The following is a 27,273-nucleotide window of genomic DNA, read 5'->3' as shown; positions in this document are numbered from 1 at the left end:
CCAGCTTATTTGTGGTACTATTTGCTGTGGCTGAAAGGCTGTTTTCCAACAAAAATCGATAAAAAGGTGTTTGAAAAGTCAGCCTTATGAATAATTCCATTTTGTGTGTGTGTATGTGTGCTGATGGAGCTCGTGGTATTTCTCTGCCACGTGTCAGTTGGTGACCTTACTTCCATTTCCTGCAAATTTATCTTGTCTACAGTATTTTGATCTTTTTAGCCTGAATAGAAAAAAAAAAAATCTCCATAGCAAAACACCCTCTCACACTACAGACTGATTTGATTTTAGGTTCCTGTGAAGGTTTTTTTACCTCTATATTGATGGAGGCCTCTGTGAACTTCTATTTCTGGTTGGCATTTACAGGCTATTTTGTAATACATGGTTAGCATGAAAAGTAGGTGATCTAGAAAAACAAAAAATTTTGTTTTTTGTTTTAAAATTTTTTGTGTCTTTAAACTTAATGCTTTCATAGCTTTATAAGATTTATAACAGAAAACAATAATTTACAGAGACTTAATGAGGAGGTAACACTGGAAGGTGTAAGGCAACTGGCAGACAAATAACATATGTACTGGTTTCCAGACAGAGTCATTTGGAAGTCACCTTGGATAACATCAGTGAGACTGGGTTTCAGCTGTGCCATGTACCAGCCTGTGTCACTTGGGGCAAATCACTTTGCCTCTCTGAGCCTAGGGAAAAACTGAGATAGAAGTACTTCCCTGGGGTGCCTGGGTGGCTCAGTTGGTTAAGCGACTGCCTTCGGCTCAGGTCATGATCCTGGAGTCCCAGGATTGAGTCCCACATCGGGCTCCCTGCTCAGCGGGGAGTCTGCTTCTCCCTCTGACCCTCTTCCCTCTCGTGCTCTCTATCTCTCATTCTCTCTTTCTCTGAAATAAATAAATAAAATCTTTAAAAAAAAAAAAAAGTACTTCCCTGACCAATCTTAGGAGGCAGCTGAGAGAGTCACATGAAATAATAAATGTGAAAATGCCTAGCTGACTCTCAATTGCTTTGAAAATAAAAAGGGTAAGATTAAATGAAATTTAAATATAAATATATCAGATGTATCAGTAGGGGACCTAAATAAAATGGGTTAGACATGCTAATCATGATGATAACTTCATCAGAATAATAATATTGCAGTTGAATGTTATGAGTCAGTAATAAAATTTCTTCCTTTTCCTTGTCAAGTAAATCCTTTAAAAAGTGATTTTTTTATTTGTCTGTGGATGTCTTTGTTCATCTCTGGACTCAAACTTTTTATTGTTCCTAAAGATGCTGGGTGAAGACAAGCATAGTTTTGAGACCAGAGCAGAGGCAGGAGAAGAAGAAAAGTCAGGAGCAGGTGGGAGGGGGAAGGGATAATGGACCCAGGCTCCAGTGTTTTCATTAGAACCAAACAAACATAAGTGACATCTCTCAAGTGAATTTAAACATTAACAGAAAAGACAGGTGTTTCAATTTGATAAGCAACAGAACAACTAAGTTAATTATTAGCCTGGGAAAGGCTTTTAATATTTTTAGCCATACCAACCTCCAACAGTTGATTTATAGGCAACTTCACTGCTCGCCCCCAAAATTACAATAATAATTAAAAATATATATATATGACCTTCAATGTGCTTTCACGTATTTATCTTACTTGTTTTTCACATCAACCTTGTAAGGTGGGCAAGGGGAGCAGAAACTGAGCAGAGACTTGCCTAAAGTCACATAGAAGACAGATAGCCTAAAATCTTTCTGTAGAAAGAACATGTATTAGATTCTTGACCCAAGAAAGGTATAGCTCTACATTTTTACTTTGCCTGGCCTTGTTTTCAAACAAATAGAAGTTCTAAGTTATAGAAATCACAACAGAAACAGCAATGAATTTCCACAAAAAGCATAAATTGAGAACTCAGGATAAAAGTTTTATTACCAAACCCATTGACATGGAGTTGCAGTTATAAATCAATTTAACAAAATTTCAGAGGCAGGCATTTTCTTCCTACAAATACACCCCCCTACCTATCTTTCCTACTTATTCTAAATCCAGCTTAATGCAGTTCCACCATACAGCATCTACTGTATGCAAAGGGCTGTGCTAGGTGTTTATAGAATCAAAATTTGACTAGATTTTCTGAGAAGACTCTATATAAATGTCCAATAAAACTTTTTACAGTGATGGCAATATGCCTATCCATCTGTGCTGCTCATTACAGTGGCCGCTAGACATGTGTAGTTATTGAGCACTTGAAAACTATAGTAGTTTGAGTGAGGAGCTGAATTTTAAATTTAAAAAAAAATTTAATTAATTTAAATTGAATGGCCACATGGGGCTAGTGGTACCCTATTGGGCACTGTGGCTCCAGGTCATATTCATAAAGACTGCCCTTGTGATGTTTGTCATGGAAGGCCTTTGAAAAATTTGTTTTTAGATGTATTTTATATGGATGCAAGGGCACTGAAAAATATTTTTTTCCATCTCTTTCTCCAACACGTATGTCCCTATTTTTACTGTTATTGCAGTGCTTCCTTTCCCTCCTCTTCCTCCTCTTCCTGTTGTTTAGGTGACCTTGGGCCAACTGCATAATCTTGGACCTCAGTTTCCTTACCTGTGAAATGGGACAGGCAGACAAGGCCATTATCAAAGGATTGTTGTGAGGAATTGAGGGCCATACCTGACGGTAGGGACCTCAGTGAATATTTCCTTCTATCTTCTTTTCCTCTGCTTGGAATATGCCTTCAACTAGGAAGAAAATAATTTTTTAGGTAATTTAGTGAGACTCTCAAATACTCACAATTCTACTGAAATGTGTTTTTGCCAGACTAAATTGAGGGCTCACACTGTTCATATAGAGGCATTTGTCTTTGAAATGGAAGATTATATTTTTGCTGGCACATCTCAACTGCTAGAAAATAGGAATAGTTACTCATCAGGGATATGGGGATTCCGAGACCTTAGTGAAGCTTTAATCTTAGGAGATGTCAACATTTAGTGAGGTCAAGGCAGCAAGAGGTGGATATCTCTGTCTTACTCCTTAGCTTCCAGTGAATTGCATTAAACACCAAAGTTGCCTTTTGAGTTCTTGGACAGATGTTTCAAGCCAAATAAGTTGTTATTTATTTGAATACACTATTTTCCCTCTTACAGATATGGGCTTATAATGCCCAAATATCCCTCAAAGAAGGAGAATGAGTTTTACATAATAAATGCGGAGAGAATGTAATAATTGCATTTTGGTGGAAAGAGCTTGATCAAAGTCAGGAGTCATGTAAGACTGGGTCTCTGCCATGAAGCTAGCTGTGCAGTTTGGAGCATACGGGTCATTGAATCACTCTGGGCTTCATGTTTATGGACTGACTGACATATGTAGGTTTAGATGATACTTCTGGTGCTCAATTTCTGTGTATATTCTTATAGCACCTTTTAATTTTAGCACTTTCAGATATATATTTCCTCTGCCTGGAATGTTCTTTCCATAGATATTCACAATAGTAACCTCTCCACCTCCTTCAAGACTTTGTTAATGTCACCTCAGTGAGTTCTCTTCTGGACTCTCTGAAAATTCCAATTCCATCTCTGTCTTCTGTCACCACTCCTTTCCCCCTTCTTTATTTTTCCAAATCACTGACTACCTTATAATGTACTTTATAGTGTATTGATTATGTTTGTGGTCTGTCTCCCAGCCTGGAGTATTAGCATCAAGATGGCAGACATTTTTGACACTTCAGTTCATACCTACAATAAACCAGATACATAGCGGGGACTTAATAGTCATTGAGTGAATGAATAAAAGAGCGCGTTCTCTCCTTGGGTTCTCAGATATTCCTGTGATGTAGTTTGAGTACTTCTTTGCAAGGCATAATAAGAAAGAGATCATGTTCTATTCCTGTTTTTGCTCTTGATCCACTGTAGAGATTTGCCAGAAATTATCCAATCAATTCCCCATTTTAGAATATTTTGATTGTTTCCAAATTTCATAGTTACTTTAATTCTTTTTTTTTATTTTTTAGAAAACTGCCTTTATTCTATTAGTAGTTGGAAAAATTAACTGGTACAGAAAAAAAGTTCAGTCAGCTGGAGAGAATAAAGAGTGCCACCCAAGAGAACTGGTGGCTCCTGTGGGAGGGACTCTGGATACAGTGAAGAAAAAGAGCACTGTGAACTAGAGCCAGACCCTGCAGTCCAGGGGAGACAGGTCATGCCACCTTCTGAAGTGTCGAAGTGCCTCAGGCATGAAACCAAATTCCTATTTATTTAGCCCAGCTCTGGGGAGGGGGTACTGTATGTGGGGCAGAAAACAGGTGATATGGGCCATCTTTTTTATCAGAGAAGCTGACAAAACGGGAATTTTAAAAATGAATTTTCCATCTGACTTTATTTTCAAATACACTTTCTTTTTTAAAAAACCAATACACTTTCTGCAGGGATGACAAATATCAGTATTAGGAAATCCAATTATACAAAAAATACTACATCTAGTCTGGGGTAGATATATTTATTTTTTGGTAACATACATTAAGTGGCAGTAATTACACAGAAACTATAAGGTAACTGACATGAAACCACAGAACTGTAACTCTGCCACAGCTGCATGGACTTGGGCCTTTCTGGATGAGCATTTTCAAAAAACTGGATGCCCATCACAGAGCTATGCCAATAAAATCTGTTAAGGAGTAAAGCTCTGAAGTAGGGACTCACCAGAGTACCTTGCAGCTGACAGATGGCAGGCGGGACATGTTAGTTATAAAGTAGTTACAGCCTAATTCACAAAAGTTACCAACTGTTTCTCTTTCTAGAAAGAAGCAAGAAGTTAAGAAATTCCTTGAATTAGCATCTGGTGTGTCAGGTGGGAGTGCAGGGGAGTGCTGTTAGAGGGTGTCAGAAGGACCCCGGTGGTCGGTCGGTTGGGTTGGACATCATTAATAATCACGGTTGGCTTCTAAATACTGGTAGCAAGATGACTTCTGACTTGTAATCTTAGGTAAATTATAGATAAATGAAAAAAGGCCAGTAGTCATACACTAAGATTAATAAACAGCACTTCAAAATTAACCGCATGGGGGCTGTGCTTCCAGCAGGGTTTCACAAGACAAGGCGCCCAGATTTTTTCTTCCCACATCTGGCTTGCAGAGCAGCTCTAATGGCCATTTCAAAAACCTCCCTCATCTTTGGTCTTTGCTGAACACTCCATGTAACCGAAATCGCCAATCCTGTTTGCCTATTTCTGCCTTCGTTTCACGGGCTCCTGCTTCATCGTGGCTAGCTCCCGCCTTGTGTGCCTTGTGTGCTCATCATTCCCAAGATCCTTCTTGTTCTCATGCCACATAGTTCTCACACACTGTGGGTACATACACCTCTGGGAACTGGTCCTTTCTAAAGACGATGAGCAAACAAGTCTTGCCACCGGCCCCATCACCAACAATCACCAGTTTCTTCCGGATGGCAGCCGAGGCTGAGCAGAGGGCAGCCGACTAAGGAGACAACTGAGGAAGAACAGCAGGCGGTGGGCAAGGACGAGCAAGCAAGGGCTCAAAGTTACTTTAATTCTTAAAGCTGTAGCTTAACTCTGTGGAACCTTGAGGGCAATGTTCTTTTCCTGTTTATTCATTTTATCCAGGGCAGTAACTATTAAAATTCCTGCCTACTTGACAGACGAGAAAACTGAGGCTCAGAGGAGTTAAGGAATTTACCAAAAGCCATACAGTTGGCTAATAGCTAAACTGATCTCTCAGTGCAAGTGTGCCTGGAAAATCTGTTGTTTCAGTCACACCTGCATTGTCAGATGGGTGAACAGAAAATGATTGTCCGTCTGCCTCACTCTGGCATAAATTCCTTTTCTTTTTTTTAATAAGATTTTTTATTTATTTGTCAGAGAGAGAACACAAGCAGGGGGAGCAGCAGGCAGAGGGACAGGGAGAAGCGGGCTCCCCGCTGAGCAAGGAGCCCGATGTGGGGCTCGATCCCAGATCCTGGGATCATGAGCTGAGCAGAAGGCAGGCGCTTAACCAACTGAGCCACCCAGGTACCCCTAAATTCCTTTTCAATATAATTTTAAATACTATTTTCAACACCAAAGCTACCTGGGTTGGCCCTACCTTCCAAGGCCAGGCTGATTTTCCTTGAGCCTCAGCAAAGGCAGGAGTGTGAAAAAAGGCTGAGCTACTCATTTTGTCCCGGGTAGAGCGGAGAGCAGGGGGAGTTCAACCTGTCGTACCTATTTGGTATGTGAAGAAGTCTGAAAGATTATGCTTACAGTGTTTGTAAGCTGACCTTCTAGATGAGGGGCGTGTATGGTCCATTAATTTACATGTGGAGTTCTAATGGGGAATCCAATTAGGCAGGGTGCCTAATTGCTGTGCTTTCAGATACTCAAATCACTAGAGTATTGAAAGTGGTATTTCTCTCACGTACACAAACTCTGAGGCCTTTGTTACATACTGATTAAATAAATAACCCTCCTTACATTTCAAGGTCACCATTTATATATGTTGGGCTTGATTGGCTTTTAATTAACTTTTATTTTACTGACTGTAAATTTAAAAAATAAATTTGTTTATTCTTATAAGTAGTGTCCTAATGGAAGACTTTTTTTAGTTAATTAGACCTGGTCAAGTTACTTAGTGCCTTTTGAGTCCCAGATTGCTCGTGTAGAAAATGGAGAGAGTGTACCCAACATTCCCTGTGATGAGTAAATGAGAAAATGAGTATACAGAAATGCCTGCCTAATAAAAGACACTCAATAGATAGTATCGCTATTACTGTTACTGTAGTAGAATCCCTCTTGTGCTATGAGATCATGACAAGAAAGAGATGGCTTATTGGTTTATTGGCATATTCATTCGTTATTCATCCATTCAACATATATTTATTAAATATTTCCTGTGTGCCAGACACTGTTACAAGTTATAGTGGTGAAACAGAAAATGTAACAGTGTTCTTGTCTTTACTGAGCTCATGCTCTGCAAAGGGACATGTATGAATTTTCTGTGGTTGTTGTAACAAATTACCACAATCTTAGTGGCTTAAAATAGTGCAAGTTTATTAGCTCACCAGCTGTAAGTCAGAAGTCTAACATGGGTATCACTGGGCTAAAATCAAGATATCAGTAGGGCTACATTACTTTCTAGTAGCTCTAGGGAAGAATCCAGTTCCATGTCTTTTTTATCTGTTAGAGGCTGTTGCCATTCCTTGGCTCACGGCCCACTTCTGTCTTCAAAGCCAGCAATGTTACAGCTTTCTGACCATTCTTCCATCTTCTTGGCACATCTCTTTCTGACGCTTACCTCCGTTCTTTTAAGGACTCATGTGATTAAGTTAGGCCCCTCTGGATACTCTAGGATACTGTCTCCATCTCAAGGTCTTTTACCTTAATCACATCTGCAAAGTCCCCCTTTTTATGTAAGGCAGTGTACTCACAGGTCCCAGGGACGAGGCCGTGGACCTTTTTGGTGGAGCATTGTTCTACCTGCAACAGAATACACACTGTAAACAAAACAAGAAAAAGCGAGTATGTGGTGTGAGTTCTTGATAAAGGTTAGGGACTTTTTATTAACTTGTATTTTTCATATCCATATTTTATTAATTTATAGAACTATTTGAGTAAATTATGTATACATAATACAGATACAACTGTAAACAACTATAAATGACCTCTGATAAGCAAGCCATTCAAATGTTGGGAGCACTATCAGCTAGTATATGGGTGTATGAGAGTGATGGTGCCCATGCAGGCAAGGGCTCACACAATTTATGGAGGAAATGAGGAGTATCATTGTTTCATCTGATGTATCAATTAAACGGTAGCTTTCAAGAAAGCTGTACAGTATCACTAACTTTAATTCAGTCAGGCCTAATCCTGACTAATCCAGGTTCTGTAATGTCATCATTTTTAAAATTATGGTAAGAATGTGGGGTGCCTGGGTGACTCAGTCAGTTGGTCATCCGACTCTAGATTTCTGCTTGGGTCATGATCTCAGGATTGTGGGGTCAAGCTCTGCGTCGGGCTCTGAGCTCAGCACGGAGTCTGCTTGTTCCTCTCCCTCTGCTCCTTCCCTTGTTCATGCTCTCTCTCTCTCAAATAAATAAAATCTTTAAAAAATAAAGTTATGGTAAGAATGTTTAGTAAGTATTAGGGGTAGAGAGAAGAGTTTTTATATCTAGTATATCTAGTGTAAAGCCAGATGAAGCCACAGAATTAGATTCATTCAATATTTATTCCATTAGACAATCTATTGAAGTGGTTCAGATGATGCCCAGTGCGACTCGATATCCCAGATTCATGTCCATCTCCTTACACTGAATAACTGAGCTTTGTGCAAGTTACTTACTCTTTCTGGTCTGCAGTTTTTGTATCTAGAAACTGGGAATAATAGTAGAATTTATCTCATAGGGTTGTTAAGAATCTCAAGTAAGTTAATTCCTATGAAGAGCTTAGAAAAGTGCCTGGCACATAGTAACCCAGCAGTAAGTGTAGCTATCGTTAATTAAACAGACATTAAAAATATTTTTTGAGCATCTAGAACTGTGAAAAATACTGTGAACATAGAGACCAAACAAAAAGTCTGTCCCCTGAGTTCAGTTAGTTGAGTACTATGTTTGTAACTGAAATCTTGTGGGTATCGTAGAGCATGAGAATCACCTGAGAAGTTCCAGAAAAATACAGATGTTATCCTCTTGAAAATACAGATGTAACAGGAGTGGGGAGAGGAATAGGAAACACCATTTTTAACAAGCATTCCAAGTGGTCAGAGAGCTACCCTTGGGAGACACTGACCTAAGCATCCATAGATTCAAGCTGGACACTTTAACACGGGGCTCGTTTTGCCTGGGTGTATATTTCCAGTCCTCTGGAGGGTGTGGGTGCTAGTGGCAGCTTAATATCCCCAGTACAACTGGAGAAAACCTGCCAAGTTTTTAATTAAAAAACCTTTGAAGACATCAGAGATAAGAGGAAAAATTGAGAAATAAATGAACCAAAATTCCAGAAGGGTTTAATTATTCCAAGGTGAAAAGACCCATTTTTCCCTTGGAGCATTTGCCAGTTCTGGTTGTAAGGAGGAGCAGGCTGACCAGACGGAGGGCTTCTGTGGGGGCAGGAGAAGCTAATGAAGCTTCTAGGGCTATGCGGGGCAGGAGTGATGAACTGGGGCTTGGGACATCTACTGAGTTATGAGACCATGTGGATGCTAGGGGAATGGCCCAGGAAGGCAAGATCAAAAGCTAGTAAAAGCAGAATGAAATTTTCCACAATATTGCGGTACTTATGAGTGAGCCTGGCCCCAAAACGTAACTGGTCTCCCCCTTAGGAGCCGCTTGGTGAGGGAAGTTAAAACCTCAAGAGAGCAGAATTATTTCTAATACAGTGTTTCAGAGCTAGAGAGCTGGGGTGGGGGTAGGGTTGAGAGAGAAAGAGAGGGACAGGGAGAGGGGAGGGGGGGAGAGAGAGAGAAAGGGAATTATAAGAAAGGTTAAAAAATACATTTATTTATGTAGATACAGAAAGATTGAAAATAAAATGATTAAAATAGAACAGCAAGGAACAGCTGATCTAAATATAAAAATATTAAAATATAAGTAAGGAGCACTATTAGAGAATATTTAGAATAGTAGAAATACAAAAGAATATTTCAAAATGAAAAGGGAATCTGTCCAACAGTATGATATCTGTATCATATATCTGTGTATATATATCCATAATATAATTTTAAAATACGTGAAGCAAAAATTGATACAACTAAAAGAGAAATTCCCAGTAATAGTTGGGATTTTAACACACATTTCTCAATAATTGATTTAAAGATACAAACAAAAATCCACATTCTACTTTGTTTAAATCCAATTTTTAGCAGAGAATTATTTGTTACCTGGTCATTCAGCTGTCAAATTTCTTTTTATGACAGGGCACTCACTACTTTTTGTGTTAGCTCAGTCTATTTCCAGAGAGCTGTAGTTTGACTAGTGACTTGGATTTTATTAGATAATCGTTTTTGGAAACTAAAGCACAACAATAATATATGTCTTGCCTACGAATATCCAGCCAGTTAGTGTCAGATCTGGGTCATGAATCCTGGTCTCAAGTTTCATAATTGAATTACATTTTTTTCCTAAATAAATTGCAAATCTTATCTGACTGGACCAAAAACTCCTTGAGAGTAGGGACTTGCTCTTGCCCTTTTCACAATATGTATCTTTGGAGAACTCAGCACATCACTGAACACCTGGGTGGGGGTGGGGGTGGGGAGTAGTGTTGGTGGGGAAGGGGTAACAGAACAGAAACCACTGCCTTTGTACCTGGATGCAGTTCATAGCACTAGTTACTGATTGTGTGGCTCCAAGACACCCATCTAACTTCTCTGAGCCTCATTTTTCTCAACTTAAATATGAATAATCCCTGTTGAATTTTGTTTTGAGGCTGAGAAGCTGTGTTATATTTAAAGAGCCAGTATAGTACAGGAATATAATAATTGGTAAATACATAGTGCTTGATGAATACCTATTGTTTAATTAAAGAGGCATATGAAGGGTTACTGATTTAATTATTAAATAAAAAAGGCTTTGAAATCCTTCAGTGAGAACGATTGTACAAGCATACAGGCCAAACTAGACTAATGATAAATTCAACACATTATTTGTTAGAAAACAGCCTCCAGTTTCATAGCAGTAGCCCATTATAAACGCAACACACTTCTTATCTAAGTGGTTTTTAGCTGACATTTACTCTTTTTTTTTAATGTTGCAAAATTATCCTCTTACTTATTTGAAGTTTGAATGGCTCATGACGAGACCATTAATAAATATTTCCCTCTATTAGAATGAGTTTTCAGCTCTTCCTGTCCAGAAAGCAGAGACCAATATAATAATAAGTGGGAACACAAACATACTCTCTTTTTACAATATCTCTGGTCATAGGACAGGCTCATTAATGTTGTCATGGCAACCATCCCCTCACAGGTTACATGCTTGTAAGCTTCTACTAAGATGCAAATCTAGCTTAAACAAAGCAAGCTTACTCTAAAATGGCATGTCACCTTTCAAGGGGGATGGTGGTGTTTCCAAGAATTTTATTTTTTCCTGTATTCAGTGTACTATTTGAAAAGCTTAATTCCTTGTTTGGTCTTATATGCTAATTTTTATTTTGTCCAAGAGAGAAAAGATAAGTTAAAGTGGAATCTAAATAAAAGCTTTTCTTTCACATTTATTTGCTTCCTTATATCAGCTGTCTTATCATCCCTTGGTGAGTCAATGCAGATCGAAACATCCAAAAGTCAGTCTAAAAAAAATCCACCATGAACTCGCTCTTGAAGCCTTCTTCTCATCTTGGATGCATCTGTCTTTATTGCCCATACCGTGTCTACACTTACTAGCATTATATTTTGGAAAGTGAGGAAGTTGGGGTGAGAAAACCTCATCTGAGTCAGTTCCTTGGTGTTGGAGGTGGATTCTCTCCTCCCCAATCTATACATCTGGTCCTTGGCCCATAGAGAATGGTGCATCTGCTTCCTCTCCTCATAGAGGAGCATTGAACAGAACACTTCTGCTTTACTTTTTTTTTTTTTCTCCCCCAAGAGAAGTGGAACAGCTAATTCCTTCAGTCACAGCCTGACCCTCATTGGGACTACCTCCCTTAGTGGGTGCTGTTGATATGACTCTAAAGCCAGAGCCAAGCCTCACACTTCCCCTTTAGCTTCCCCCGCTGAGTTGCAGAAAACATACTGTCCTTCTTTCCTGCTCTTTCACTTCGTCTCTCCAAGAGCAGCAGATTCCTCTCCATCAGATTCCTATCCTGTTTCGTCCAGTCTGTTGCCAGATAAATTCCTGTAGCTTGCCTTCTAAATAGCCTTTGCTGTCCTAAATGTGGCAGCGTGTGAAAGGCAGGCCTGTGTTCTTCATCTGTGAAGCTGATTGGGCATGGAACCTGCTCTGAAAGCTTGAGATTTGGGTCAGAAATGTGGAAGTCTCACTTTCTTCTTATTTTTATTATTTTTATTTTTTAAAAGATTTATTTATTTATTTGAAAGAGAGAGAGTGTGTGCATGGTTGGGGGGGGGTGGAAGGGGCAGAAGGAGAGAGAGAATCTCAAACAGACTCCCCGCTGAACTTGGAGCCTGATGTGGCGCTTGATCTCATGGCCTTGAGACCATGACCTGAGCCGTAATCAAGAGTTGGACACTTAACCAACTGAGCCACCCAGGTGCCCCGCACTTTCTTTTTAGATGTAACAGTCCTGTATGTGAAACGAATGACACATATACTAAAGGCAATGGGAAAATGAATGCTAAAGTCCAGAAGGCTTAATAAATTGGTGAAAATTGAGCTAATTCTTAAGGAACAAGGAAGATTCAGCATATCAGTAAGCGGAAGAGAGCCAAAGCAGAAACATTTAAAGGCTAGGGGCTAGATACATTTACTTGCTGTGCTAGTCAGTGTACTCAACACTAGCTGATAATGGTGGCTTCACTATGTCTGTTTTCCACTCGTACTAAGTCTGGCGTAAGTTAGGTAGCCCCCCTCCACCTGGCAGCTACGCCATCTGGAACGTGGCCCCCAAAGTTGCACGTGAGGTGAAGAGAGTATTGGAGGATACGAGGGGATGTGTAAATAGCCAGGTCTGCTTATGTCATCTCTGCCACACCCCACTGGCCAGAACTCATATCACCTCAGTCTAACTCCATGGGATGAAAATGTAGACTTCCTATGTGATCAGAAAGAGAAAATGGTGTTTAAATGCATAACATTATCTCTGCCATAATAATATCTAGGGACATCTGGGGCACCTGGGTGGCTCAGGTGGGTAAGCGTCCAACTCTTGGTTTCAGCTCAGGTCATGATCTCAGGGTCCTGGGATCAAGCCCTGCATCAGTCTCTGCACTCTGCATGGAGTCTGCTTGGGATCTTCTCTCTCCCTCTCCCTCTGCCCCTCCCCCTGCTCACGCTCTTTCTCTCTCTCTAAAATAAATAGTAAATAAAATCTTAAAAAAAAAAATCTAGGGACATCTATATGGGAATCCTGATTATCAGCAAGGATTGTTTGAGGAGCAAGTTATTGTGAGAAAGAAAATGAACTGGGGAGTCTCAGTGTCATATCCATAAATACACAGCCTAACGTAATCATCATCTAAAAGTTGAGGATCCATTGGAGCAATGACAGAGACACTTGATAGTCTTGATTGGTTCCCACTACTGGTTCTTGCCCACTGGTCAGCTATGGCTCATCTAAGCACCATCATATTTATGCCTTTAGTAACAGTGGGAATTGGTATCATAGAAATTCTGGGTGGTAGGGGAGCCTGTGCTTCCTCAGAGGAATATCAGGTGTGCTTGGCAAGCCTTCATGGAGAATTCCTTGAAAGAGTTGAGGAGAGAAAGCTGAAAGAGTTGCTGATATCTTGATTGTGAAGGGATAGACTTTCCATGACAGGCTAAGGAGTATCATCTTCGTTCTTAGATTGTGGGGAATCACTGAAAAATTTTGAGCAGAGTTGTCATCTTGTTTATCAAACTGAGCATGAGGTAGATTAATCTGGCTTTTCTGATACCCCCTGTTGGCTAGGTTAAGATAATCCCTTTTCTGTGATTCCATTTCCGTCTGTACTTCTGGCTACAATTGTGCTTAAAACATTCCTCTGCTAATGTCTATTTTGTGTTTCCCTCATCCCCACTCTAATGAGCTCATCCTGGACTCAGACTAGCTTGATTTGTTTTCCTATCCGTGTTTCGCATATTGCCTGATAGAGGAGACAGCAACCCATTTAAGGAGCACAAATTCTCCAAAGCTATTTATAAGGTCACCTCCCCCATCCTCCTCATCAAACTAATCTAGTTAATTGGCACTTCAACTCTTCTGTGAAATGGATATTCCCGAACCTCAGCCCTGAAAGAAACTAAGTAATCTCTGAATCATCAAAGTGATTCAATTATACTCAACCTATATTTTCGTGATTGATATGTTGGTTGTATAAAATTATTTGGAAAGTTGTTCCTCTGTACACGGGATATTTTATTAAGTAGGGCCTCCTGTTTCCCCAACTATCATTATCTCTTTATGTGGATTTAAATCATCTGAGTAGGTGAGCAGGCCACAGAGAAATCAAATGATCTCAATAGTTTTATGAGTATTTAGTGGAGATTTCCAAACAAGAATGGAGTATAGAGACTGACCATATATCCTTTCCTCTAGGAGTAAGCTAAGTCTTACAGGATTCCAGTGAGATATAGAAAGAAACTAAAATCTTTTGAACTCCTGCAATACTCTGGCAAATATGCCAGGCATTTTACATATATTTTCCCCTTTAAATCTCCTCATAACCTGCAGAACTGGCATTAGTATCCCCATTTTATGGGTGAGGAAATTAAAGCTCAGAGAGATTAGATCTATTATTCAGGGCAAACATCCAATAAAATGATCTGTAGGACCCCCAGATTGGCAAACCATCATTCCACGCAGTGAAAAACAGTAGAATCTGAGTCTTTAGCCAACATGTTTTGTAGATATCTGACACTAACTTTTCCATAATGCAATAGCCATTTTTCTGCCCTCCCCCCATTCCTCTTCTTATGATTCTTCCACACTGTTCTAATTAATTGCCATTGCTACAGTCTGTCCCTTGGGGATTTGCCTCACCTTAGATGGCTTGTATGCAAAGCACCTCTAGGATAGAAAGATCAACTTGTAAATGTTTCTATGGCAACCACGGACTCCCAAAGACAGCAGAGCTCCTCCTTTGACCACGCATCTGAAAGCCAGCAAAATAGATGCTTTGTAAAGTTGTGTTTTAAAGCAAAGTCCACTTACCAATGATCAGCCACTATTTTTTTTAAAGTGTAATTAGTTATGCAACCCCTGCTGATTGTTGCCAATCTAAATCAAGCAGCTTTGAGATGTGCTCTTCCCTCAAGCACCTACCTCCCCTGCCAATAGATTTTTTTTTTTTTTTAACTGGATTTTCTCCTGGAGCCGCCCTCCTGGCCTGGGTTTTGTACACAATTGAAGAAATAAAATACAGTGATGTATTTCAAATAAAATCATATTCTCCATAAGGCTTGCCATATCTTTGTCCCAATAGTCAGAATATTTTGTGTAGTATCAATGCTGCATAACACAACTGAACATATTTTTGCTTTCAGATTTTTTGGGGGGGCGGGAAGGAAATGGGAAAATATTTTTAAACTGTCTTTTCTCTCTTTTTACTTGACAAATAAAAAAATGGTTGTCTAGTGGGAGATTCCCGGAGTAATTGCATTCAAAGTTGTAAGTTGAAAAAGGGGGCTGACAACTTGAAAGTTTCTTGTTCTCATAATGATTTAAAACACATGATTATATTTTTTCTGAACAAGATATTGGGACAAATTGTCTCATACACTGTGTGGCAATGGGAGAAAATGTTGGCAATGCATATGGTCTAGGAAAATATCACGAGTCAGTTGTTCTCATGTAACTAGAGAAGAAAGAAGAGACGATCATAAGCCCTGGAACAACTTCATGGAAGAATTACAAAGAGACACAGGCAGGTGATTTACAGGTAAACCTCCATGTACCTATTAAACATCTCCTCCTATGGTCTCAGCCCTGTGGTCCATGTGGTGGGATATTAAAAAGAATATAAAAAAATACTGTCTTTGAGAAACTTCTAGTGTACTTGAGGATGCAAGGTGAGCACACCTAAAGCAATCAGCGAACAATGGATAACAGAGGAGAGTGGGTAATTCTTAGCCATGCTGCACTGTCAGCCTAACGAAGCTACTGGGGGGAGGGCGGGTAATTTTCTGTTTATACAGCTGAACCTAATTTCTTTTATCCAATGGCAGAAACGGATATTTTCCAGATAGCCTACATTTTCTCAGTCACTTGGGACCTATCTCTGTCATTTTAGGTTTTTTCCCTCTTCCTCCTTCTCCTTAGTTGGTACAAGTAAAAAGGACTTTTGTAAAATCATGACACTGAAGGAGTGTAGGAAAAGGAGACTGATCTGTATTGGCTTCAACGCAGAGCTGGCATCTGCTAGGGTGTATGGTCATGTTTGTTCTTGGCTGTCATGGCGCCTCGTTCTTGCGTTTGCTGAGATGACCAAAGTGTGCTTGGCTTCTGGTCATATGATTTCTGGTGGCTTTAATGACAAACCATTTTCAGAGGGGTGGGAATTCTGTCCTCTCTCTTTCTCTCTCTCTCCAGCCATGAGAGTAATGGTCCAAACTTGGACTAGAAAAACTGGTTAAACACATAGCATAACTGTTTTTAGACATTGGACAACAGGCACCAAAGGACCGGGATCTCCCAGAGAAGAAACGCATACAAGATGAAATTTGTCGTGCCCCAACTTTCTGCCTAGAGGGAGTTTTCAATATGTAGTGGGGCAGGGAGAACCCAACAGAGTATGGTTTTTTTGAGTTGAGGAGACCAATGTCTGGAGTTTGGGGAGATCTAGGTGAATAGTTTTCAGGGTGGAATTTTTGAGAGAAGTAAACTTAGCAAAGAAAGAGTTTCAGACATCTGCAGAGGAGTCCTCTTGAGTCTTTGATTGAATAACAGTCTGTGAATGTATTGGATGAAATTCCACAAGTATGGACATAAAACAACTTCTGGGAGAAGAAAAATTTCCTGAGAGCTGTAAGTTGAATAATTTCCAGACTCCCACAGGACTGGAAATCATTTGACTTTCACACCCAGAATGGAGAGAACTTGTTAAATATATGGGTCAATTATTACAAATCCTAGAAGAATCCAGTCTTAGTGGTGCTACATTTTACCAGTAGGTAAGTCTGCTATAGATTACCTCTAAGACAGTTGGAAAATAATGCTCAAAAGGAGCAAATTGTTGAGCAAATAAAGCAATTGCTTGCTGTACGAGTCGAAAACTCTCTCACAGACTCTACCAAAATTTAGCACTAAGCCATGTAAAATTCACAATATCTGGCATACAGTCAGAAAGCATGAGACATGTGAAGAAGCAAGACATTGTGACCCATACCCAGGAGAAAAATAAGACAACAGAAATAGGTCCGTAAATAATGGAGATGAAACAGTTAGCAGACAGAGATTGTAAAAAAGCTTTTATAAATATGCTCAAGCTTTTAAAGAAACATGAACCTAAAGAGGAAAGACATTGGAAAAATGTGTGAAAGACATTGGAAAAATGTTTCAAAAACTAATGGAGACTCTAGACTGGAAAATAAGATAGCTGAAATAAATTTTCACTGAATGTTCTTAAAACACGTTAGACCCTTCAGAAGGAAAGATCAGTGAACTTGCAACATCACAACAAAAGCTATCCAGAATGAAGAACAGAGAGAGGGAAAAATAAAAACAAAAGCGAAGCTTAAGTAATTTGTGAATAAAATCAAGCTAACACACATATTCTGTGACTGAAGTCCCAGAATCTAAAATCTTCTGTAAATCTAAAACTATTATAAAAAATAAAGTCTATTTAAAAAATAGTTAAAGGATAGAATAAGATATTCTGTGATACCACTAATCATAGGGAAGTTAGGATGGGCTATAGTAATATGAGACTCAGTGAATTTCTGGGCACTGACTATTGCCAGAGATAAAGAGTGACATTTTATAATGGTAAAAAGATGGATTCATTATAAAGGCACAGCCAATATAAATGGGTATAAGTCTCATAGCAGGTATTCAAAAGACATGAAGCAAAAATTCGCAGAACTAAAGGGAGAAATAGAGAAATTCACAAATGTAGTTAGACACTTCAACACTTCTCTCTCACTGATATAATAGTAGTCAGAAAAATCAATGGGGATATAGAAGCAACTACCAACCAACTTGACCTAATTAACATTTATAGAACTCTCCACCCATCAGCTGAAGAATACACTTTGTCTTATTTACCAATATAGACTATAACTTGTGTTATAAAACAAGTGTCTCAGTTCTTTGACCCACAGTGGACTTGACTTGGAAATCAGCAACAGAAAAGTATCTGGAAAATTCCCACACATCTGGAAATTAAACACAGTGCTTCTAAGTAACCCATGGGTCAAAGAAGAAATCACAAGAGAAATTAAAAATATTTAACGGGAAATAAAATAAAAACATAAAAATTATAGGATGGAGTATTTTGGTCTGCTCAGCTGCTGTAACAAAATAACATAGACTGGGTGACTTACACAACAGAGATTTATTTCTCACAGTTCTGGGAGCTGGGAAGTCCAAGATCAGAATCAACCAGCTGGTTTGGTTCCTGGTGAGAACTTTCTTCCTGGCTTCTAGAAGGCCACTTCCTGTTGTGTCCTCACATGGCCTTTCTGTAGTACCTGCATGAAAGAAGAGAAAGAGATTTTTTTCTCTTCCTTTTGTTACAAAGCCACTAATCCTATCACGAGGGCTCTACCCTCATGACCTCATCCAACTCTAATCATCTTCCAAAGTCTTATCTCCAAATATCATCATGTTAAGGGTTAGGGCTTCAATATATGAATTTGGGGGGACACAAACATTCAGTCTATAATGTGCAGCCAAAATATTGTTCAGTTCCCCCCCAGAAGACCCAAAAAACAAACCCCCAAAGCCCCACAGATACAAAAACAAAAACGAAAAACAAAAAACTCTTGAGAGAACTTTTTCATTCTCCCATACTAGAACTCTGTGCTCATTAAATAACAACTCTCCATCTCTCCTCCCCCTAACCCCTGGTAAGCGCTGTTTTACTTCGTCTCCAAGAATTTAACTTATTCTAGGTACCTCATATAATTTGGAATTATGTGATATTTGTCCTACTGTGTTTGGCTTTTTCACAGCGTAATGTTTTTAAAGTTCATCCATATTATGGCAAAATTCCATTCTTTTCTTAAGGTTAAATAATATTCCCTTGTATGTACATATTACATTTTGTTTATCTCTTGATCTATTGGTGGACATTTGGGTTATGTCCACTTTTTGGCTATTGTGACTAATACTGTTATGGACACTTATGTACAAATATGTGTTTGAGTCTCTGATTTCCATACATACCCAGAAGTGGAATTTTTGGATCATACATACAATGTTTAATTTTTTAAGAAACTACCATACTGTCTTCCATAGTGACTGCACCATTTTACATTCCCACCAGTAATGCACAAAGGTCCCATTTTCTCCACATCCCTGTTAACATCCTTGTTGTCTTATCTATTTGATAATAGCCCCCCTAATGGGTATCCTTGGGGTTTTGATTTGCATTTCTGTAATTAGTCGTGACGTTGAGCATCATTTCATGTGTATATTGGCCAGTTGCATGTCTTCTTTGGTGAAATGTCTATTCAAGTCTCTTGCTCATTTTTGAGTTTTTAAATTCTCGGATTAGAAATAAGAAAGGTTTATAATCAGTTATGTTAACTAAAAAAGAGCAAAGTAAAGTCAATCAGTATATGGAGGGAAATAATAAAAACAAGTGTGGAAAACGAAATAAAAACCAGAAAAATAGAGAAAATTGATTAAAGCTCCAGTCAATTAGCAAGTTTTATTAATCCTTACTTCCTGAATATTTCTTTAGTCTGTTACCCTTCTAGAGTCTAGGCTCTTAGATACCTTACTACAATGTAATAGGAACTTGTTTACCTTTTATCCACAATTGACGACAAGAACCATGTTGTTTTCATCTTGGTATCTCCAGTGTCTGGCATAGTACCTTGTTAATAAAATCTGTTCAATTATTCCTTGACCAATTAATTCACAGTGTTGCCTCACAAATTCAAAATGATGAGAGGACAAGGCAAACATATGTAAACAACATAGAACAGTGCAGGGAAGTATAGGGAAAGGACACAACATTTAGAATCAGAAAACTCACCTCTGAATTGTGTTACTCTACACAAATCCTTGTGGCTCTATGGATCCTCATCTATAAAATGGGTGCAACTTTAATAAATATAAAAAAAATTTTTGTGCCTCTTAATCCCCTTGGAGTCTCCATTCACTAAAAATAATTTCATTGATTCAGATGTGAAGGTTAATCTTGGTTTGTTCCAGTCTAATCCTGCTCTATTTCACGCTGGAATTGTGCAGTGTCTCTGTATGTGCCTCTTCATGGGCTATCTGAAAATTCACTTTCTTTTGTGTCACCTTCTTTGAATTGTCATTCCAGCCTAAATCACTACACACAAGAACCTTGAAGTCAGGCACAGTGACTTGTCATCTTTGTCTTCCTTGAACCTAGCAAATTCCTGGCATAGAGGAGAGCATAATAAATAATCATTGAACAGTAGAGTAGAACAGTAGGAATGATATCAGAACCTAGAGAAAAGAAAAACTGCTTAATACTTTATTTCTTAAAGAAGCTAATGTAGGGTCCACTGCCCAACAGTTCCAATTTCTTTATGTAACACTCATCACTTGAAATGCCAAGGATGAGGTTCAGTATTTGGTTCTTGGCAGATTTTTGCCAGGACCTTATTGATACCAGACTCCAAATTGTTTTCAGACTATTTGGCAAATCTCTGTTCTTTTCTATAAGTGTTGGAGAGCTTTTCTCTCTGGCATACATTTTCCAATACCGTGCTTTCTTCATCAACCGAGATTTGTGGAATTTGTCCATGCTTTCAAAGCAAAATAGAAACAGTGAACAGTAAAAGGAAAACTGTAAACCTGCCTGCAAATTAGCACAAGGTAGAAAACTAGGAAGCTGGAATTTCCTGAAGGTCAGTTCACGGTGAAATCCCAAGACTTCATCTGTCACAATAGACTTGTCTCTCCTCTCCGGGTCCAAACCACATCCATCCGTTCAGTCCCCATGCCATTCCCACCCCCTTTATCACCAGACCATTACCCACTGCGCTCTGTTTTATCTGAATTTCTGTAGTGTTTATAAATGGTGCCACAAAATCTAGCACCTGTTTAAAACCTGTTCTATAAAAATAAGTATGTCTGTGCCACACTGTATTTTTGAAATGCTTTTACATTTACCTCATTTGGTCTTTGCCATTCTTTGGAAAAGGTATTGATGTTCATGCACCCATTTTACAGGTCCAAGTCAGAGGGTGTCAGGGACTTGTATGAAGTTATATACCTAAGTGGTAAGGTTTTTGACTTCAAACATGTTCTCTGGCCTTACTGAATGTTTCATGTGGTTTATGCACACGTGTCTTATTTCACCCATCTCCAGCGTACGCACCATATGTCTTCCCATGAGAGCCTAGTGGAATGCTAGGCACAAAGCAACATGCTTAGTGATTTGTCAAAGCATCTGTTGGTACAAAATTTACATGTATCCTAAAACATCATATTTCTGCTCTTTTGTCATGTTAAATGATCCTTGCTTCAGATTTTACCTCGCTTCTCAGGTACTGATTTGTAATGAGGTCTAGGATACTAGAAAATAGAAAAACACAAGCTGTGAAAAACCTTGAGATCATATAAACTACTGCCCGTCTTTGCCAGCTTCAGATGGATTCTTCCTTCAGTTAAAGAACCTGCCAATTTTGCCGGGGACCCAATTCCATGTGGCTCTGTTGGTGGTGGGCTCTTCCATCCTTTTTACCACCCGTAACGTTGAGCACATGACTCAGGTCCAGACAACCACCCGATGCCCTCATCAAGGTTATTGGTTCAGCAATAGGCACGTGATTTAAGAAAAGTCAATCAGAATTCTTTCTGAGATCTTTCTCTTTTCTCCAGCGCTATGGGGAAATGGACTTTTTCAGTGAGTCCTGGACTGTGAGCCTCCATCTTACTCATACAGGGAGAGAGTGTACCTGAAAAAAATGGAGCCCCAGTTAACATCATTTGAGTCCTTTTTCCTTGCCACACCTAAACTAAAACTAAACCTGGTCTTTTCTGTTCAATTCATTCTCTTTAATGCTTAAACTAGTTTAAGTTGTGTTTTTGTTACTTAAAAATTGAAAAGCGTATAGACTAATTCATCTGTCACTCTACAGAAGAGAAAACTCATGTCTAGAAATGACTTAGTGAAAACACACAAGTCTAGTTAGTGATAACATCTGGAAAGAAAGAACCCAGATCACTATAATTTTAGTGTAAGAGTTTTTCTAGTTTATCAAATTTTAGTATATGACTTTTTGGTTTTTGGGGTTATCATCTATAGTATCACTGCTTTTATACCACAGGAGTGCATACATGTATAGTCACAATCACATTTCTGAATTTCGGTATATTTTACCACCCAGGATTAAGCCCCTTATTGTTCTGAGGTCCTGGGATTTATTGGTATCTGCCGTTCATGGCTTATGGCATCGTATATGTTTGATATTTGTATGGTGTATGTTTGGAGTACATTTTAGAGCTGTACTGGTAACAGAAGGTCAGAGAAGCTCTATAAAATTGCTCAATGTCACATAGGGAGTAAGGGACAAAGTTAACATTCAAATTTAGTTGGGTTTGACTCCAACCTATGATCTTTTTCTGTACCAGAGACCTTCACACTTCTCTGCTTTTATCTGAGCTTTTCATTTTCCTGATGAGAAATATAAAGCTCAGAAAGTTTTACCACTTGTTCATTTCATTTAGTGGCAGAGCTGGAACCTATTCACCAAACACCAAACACCTAGATAACGCTGTGAGTGCTGAGCATAAGCACTCACAGATACTACTTGGCTTTTGTGTAACCAGAATACTAGCTGACAATGGGATTATTTGCTTCTCACTATAGTTGAGTTGGTATTGCCACTTACGGTATCCAAATTCTTAGGCTTCTGGACTCCAGAGCTTCAAAGAAATGCCCATTAAATACATAGATGTTCCAGCCTCTGATAAGGGGTGTATTTGTCGGGGTTTTCCAGAGAAACAGAACAAATTGGATATAGATGTAGATGTAGATATAGATGCAGATGTAGATATGGATATATAGAAAGAGACTTATTATGGGGAGTTGACTCACCTGATTATGTAGACTCAGAAGCTCCACCATCTGCCATCTGCAAACTGGAGGCCCAGAAAAGCCCATGATGCAGTTCTCGTCCAAGCCGGAAGGCTTGCTAACGGGGGGAGCTGATGGTATAAGTCCCAGTCCGAGTCCAAAAGCCTGAGAACCAAGAATGCTGATGTTAGGGGGCAGGAGAGGACGGATGTCCCAGCTCAAGCAGAGAGCAGATTCTCCCTTTCTCTGCTTTCTGTTCCATTCATGCCCTTAGCGATTGGATGATCCCTCCCACCTTGGGGAGGATGGATCTTTTTTACTCAGTCTACTGAACCAAATTCTAATCTGTTGTAGAAACACCCTCACAGACACACTCAGAAATGATGTTTTACCAGCTATCCTGGGCATCCCTTAGCCCAGCAAAGTTGACAAAATTAACCAACACAAGAGGGGTAGGGCCACCTAGCAATTGTACTTGCCTTATAAATCTATGGCAGGCTGATAAGTCAGCTCGAGTGGCCACCAGGGCAAAGGCAGGGATAAAGCCATGTCAAGACAGTTCTGATGGTTACAGTTAAGGAAGCCAAATCTGTTGCTATGTCTCAAGGAAAAATGTGGATCTGAGGAGGAAAAAGAAAACCAGTGGGTGAAGAGAGTGGGATACAGTGGGTGCTAAGGAACCAAGGCAAACGTGAGACGTGGGGATCTAGAGTTTTCATGTTATGTGGTGCAGGGATGTTGCTGTTATTGGTCTGCACTCATGGTGTTTCGATAGATGCAGCCCGAATTATAGGAGAATGTTGGTGTGGGCAATTTTTAGGAGAATTTAGGAATTCCATTTCAAAATATATGTGGTATGCCAATTTAGCCTTCCTTATCATTATGGGTGCCTATAATGCATCTTTGCCAACATTCAGATTATCTTTGAAAAAAACTCTTTGCTACTTTAATGCTTAAAAAATATTAGCCATTAAATTCACATTTGCTTGATTATTAGGGAGGCTTATCATTTTTTTCCATATGTCCATATTTGTTATTTTGCTTATGTGTATTATTTGCTAATTTCCTTTGCCTACTTTTGTTTTGGGATTTGAGTGATTTTTCTTAAATTGATTTGTAAACATTCTGTATAGATTAAGAATACTATCTTGTCAGCATGTTTCTTATAGTTAGTTTTCTTGGTAAGTAATTTTCATTGAAAGTTTTACAGGATTATGTTTGATGTAGAGATGTCTTTTTCATTCACTACAGTTAAGTTTAGAAAGTTTTTCTTTATCATAAGATCTTTAAGATCTTTGAAGTATTACCCACTAGATTTATTTCTTTATTTAGCATTTGGCAGATAAATTAATCTGGACTTTGTTCTATTTTATGGTATGTAGTAAAACACCAAAATTTTTTTTCCTTATGATGAAATATTCTTTAATAGTACTTGTTGAGTATCCATTTATCTGTTGAATGTGATACTTATTTTATCATATATTAATACTACATTTACTAGCAATTGTTTCAGGCTTATTCTATTTAAATACCTTAATGATTGTAGCTGTGTAATATTTCTTAATATGTGGCAAGCATGGCTAGTTTCCTTTTTATTTCACCTTACTTATAAAATAAATTATCATTGCCACTATTATCTGTTTATTGTTTTCTATAAATCTGAGAATTGCCTGGTCAGTTTTCCCCAGAAATGTTATGGGAACTGCATGAAAACAGTTATTGTCCCCGCCTTAATGAAGTATAATTTACAAAAGGAGAGAGACAGGAACCAGATAAACAAACAAGTGAATATATAATTTCAGATAATACATGCACTGCAAACAATGAATAGGGTTTGGTGACTGAAAAGTGTGTGGGATTTAGAAGGCTGGTAGGGAAGCCACGAACATAGTGTGTTCAGGGAGGATCTTTTTAACATATTTTAAGCCAGGGTCTGAAGAATCAGAAGGATCCAGCTACCCAAAGAGCAAGAAGTAAGGACAGACAAGGCCACCAGAACAGAATATGCCAGGGCCCTGTGGTGAAACCGGCTGAGCATGTTTGAGAAGCTTAAACAATGTGAAGGGGCCTGAAGCATCACAGGCAAGGGGGGAGAGGCAGTTGATGAGGCGGAACAAGGTGACAAGGGCAGAGCTCTGAGAGGAGTGTGTTGAAGGGGTTTCTTCATTGCGTGGTTCAAATGCCACCTTGGCCCTTACCAGTTGCATAGCTCTTGGCAGGGTACTGAACCCTAAGGGATAAGAATAGCAGTTTTACAGGAGGGCTGTGTGGTTTGGATGATAAAATTTAAATAAAGGATTGAACCCAGTGGCTGGCGTCAGGGAATTCTTATATAGAGCTTTTAAGATGAGCATAGCCATGGTGTTAAAAACTGTTTTGTGCCAAAGTGTTAATTCATTCAGTTTTCCCAACAACCCTATGAGGAAGGCATTATCATCACTGTCCCAGTTTTACAAAGGGGGAGGGGAATGAGACACCAAAAGTCTAAGTGATGAGCCTGAGGTCCCACTGCAACACTGGGATGGAAACTTGGCAGTGTAGCGCCATAGTCCCTGCTCTTGACCACTACTCAAGACATGACATCTCGATGTAAGTAGAGTGTATGTCTCTTTCTGTATTCAGTAAGCCTGCAAGCCCTGAGTAACCATACAATACCACTACTCCATCTTATAACTGACGAAAGTGAAGCCCAGGGCGGTAAGTGACTTACCCTCGTCCTAAAACAAATGAATACCAAAACTAGGACTCAAATCCTGGTCTCCTCATTCCATTTTGCATCTTTTGCAAGTAGAAGGGACTTCCAGTATCTTTACTTTGGAACATTTCAGGCTTGCCCTCAGGCTCTGGGGTGGACTTCAAGTGTTGTAATGTGGCAAGAGGCATTTATCTGCCTTGTATAATTGCTTTCAACCAATTTTTAAAAACTTTTCTTTAGGTCAGTGGTAATTATTTCAAGGGCTTTAATTATAAGCCTTTGTGGATCTTCAGGATGTCGCTACAAGTGATTATATTTATTATATTTTTAAATGCAGGGGACAACGAGCAAAAAGCAAAACTTGAACAAAAAATTAAAAGAAAATATCTATGCATATAAGTTTTGTAAGTTTACTTAAGGCTTAATTCACCTGATCTAACTTGGATTTCTAGCTGAACTCCAATAAATACAAACAGCGCCCTGTTTTAGGATGCCAAAACGGATTCATTCCTAATGTGGATAAAGTAACGCCTATAACACTGGTCCTGGTTTTCTAATTGTCCAATGGGGTAGTATCGGAGATCTGTTCCTATGGAGGAAACCTTCCCCAGGAGACATATCTGCTAATATTTGATAAGGAATGAGTGGAGGCATTGGGAACTTAGATTCTAGGGATGTTATTCATTAGCAGTTCATTGTTAGAAGTCTTCACAATAATTTCTCTTTGTTCCCTGAAGTTTCCACATTGTCATATGGAGCTCCAGCAATTTTTTTTCTGGCTGCTCTTTCAACTGTTGTGGCACTGAACCTGAGTAAAGATCATCACACATCAGGTGCATGGGATGGTATCACAAAAATTCCCCTGCATGGCTTTGGCCTTATCTTGGAATGAATCTCAAATCCAAGAGTTGGAAAGGACAACTCCATGTCTCTTGAAATGGCCCATTTGTTTCCTGAGACAGGGAACTCATCACATCTTCACCATCATTATGATCACCCATAATGTTTATTGAGAACTCACCATAGGCTGAGTGCTCTCCACATACGACCTCTTTAATCCTTTCAACAACTTTACAAGGTAGTTATCATCACTCACATTTTACAGAAGGGAAAACGAAGGCCCGAATTAAAAACCAGAAAAAAAAAATTTGCCCACAGTTTTACAATAGTGGAGGTAAAATTGAACCCAGTCCTTTATTGGTGCTGAGATAAGACTCTGTGGTCAGTGTCTGCATCCTAATTGAGAAGCCACAGTTAGAAGGTTGCCTCATTTCCACCAAGGGGATCAAGAGGAAGAAGTTTTATTTCTTCCTTCTTATCTCAACACTCCAGCTGCTGATTTAACCCAGTTCCTTTACTATGCCATACTGGAAGCATAATAACTTTTCTGGGTCCTGAAAGTTTTACAGTTATAATTAGCTATTTTCCATTGTATATATTAGAGGCAACATAGGCTGTAGGCAGTGGAGTATACTAAGAACATGGACTGTGGTATCCTGCTGCTTGGGTTTGAAGCTAAGTTCCCCAACCAATTACCCACCCGTATGACGCTGGGCAAATTACTTAACTTCTCTGTTTCCTCATTTCCAAAATGGGGATGTCGTGCAGCTTTAAAGAATTCATAGGTGTGAAACACCTAGAGTACTACCTGACACTTGGTAAAAGCCAAAAAAGAATGGGTTTTTTATTAGTATCAATATTACCTGTCAGCCCAGCTTGATTTCCAGCCTCTCTCTATATTTCTGCTTCTCAGAGAGCTGGGGCTGCCTTGGGCTGCCTGTCCTGAGACT

General features: G+C 39.1%; 1 pseudogene; it reads right to left on the bottom strand.

The window, feature by feature from the left end:
• Positions 1-5,068: 5,068 nt before the first annotated feature.
• Positions 5,069-27,273, bottom strand: part of LOC148164932 (transforming protein RhoA-like) — a 57,598-nt pseudogene continuing 35,393 nt past the window's right edge.

The sequence above is a fragment of the Eumetopias jubatus genome, unplaced genomic scaffold, assembly GCF_037043125.1.
Source record: "Eumetopias jubatus isolate StellerSeaLion01/CBP00866 unplaced genomic scaffold, mEumJub1_p1.0 scaffold_2, whole genome shotgun sequence".
In the NCBI taxonomy this organism is placed as follows: Eukaryota; Metazoa; Chordata; class Mammalia; order Carnivora; family Otariidae; genus Eumetopias; species Eumetopias jubatus.
The sequence above is the reverse complement of the archived record's forward strand: the minus strand, read 5'-3'. Positions and strand labels throughout refer to the sequence as shown.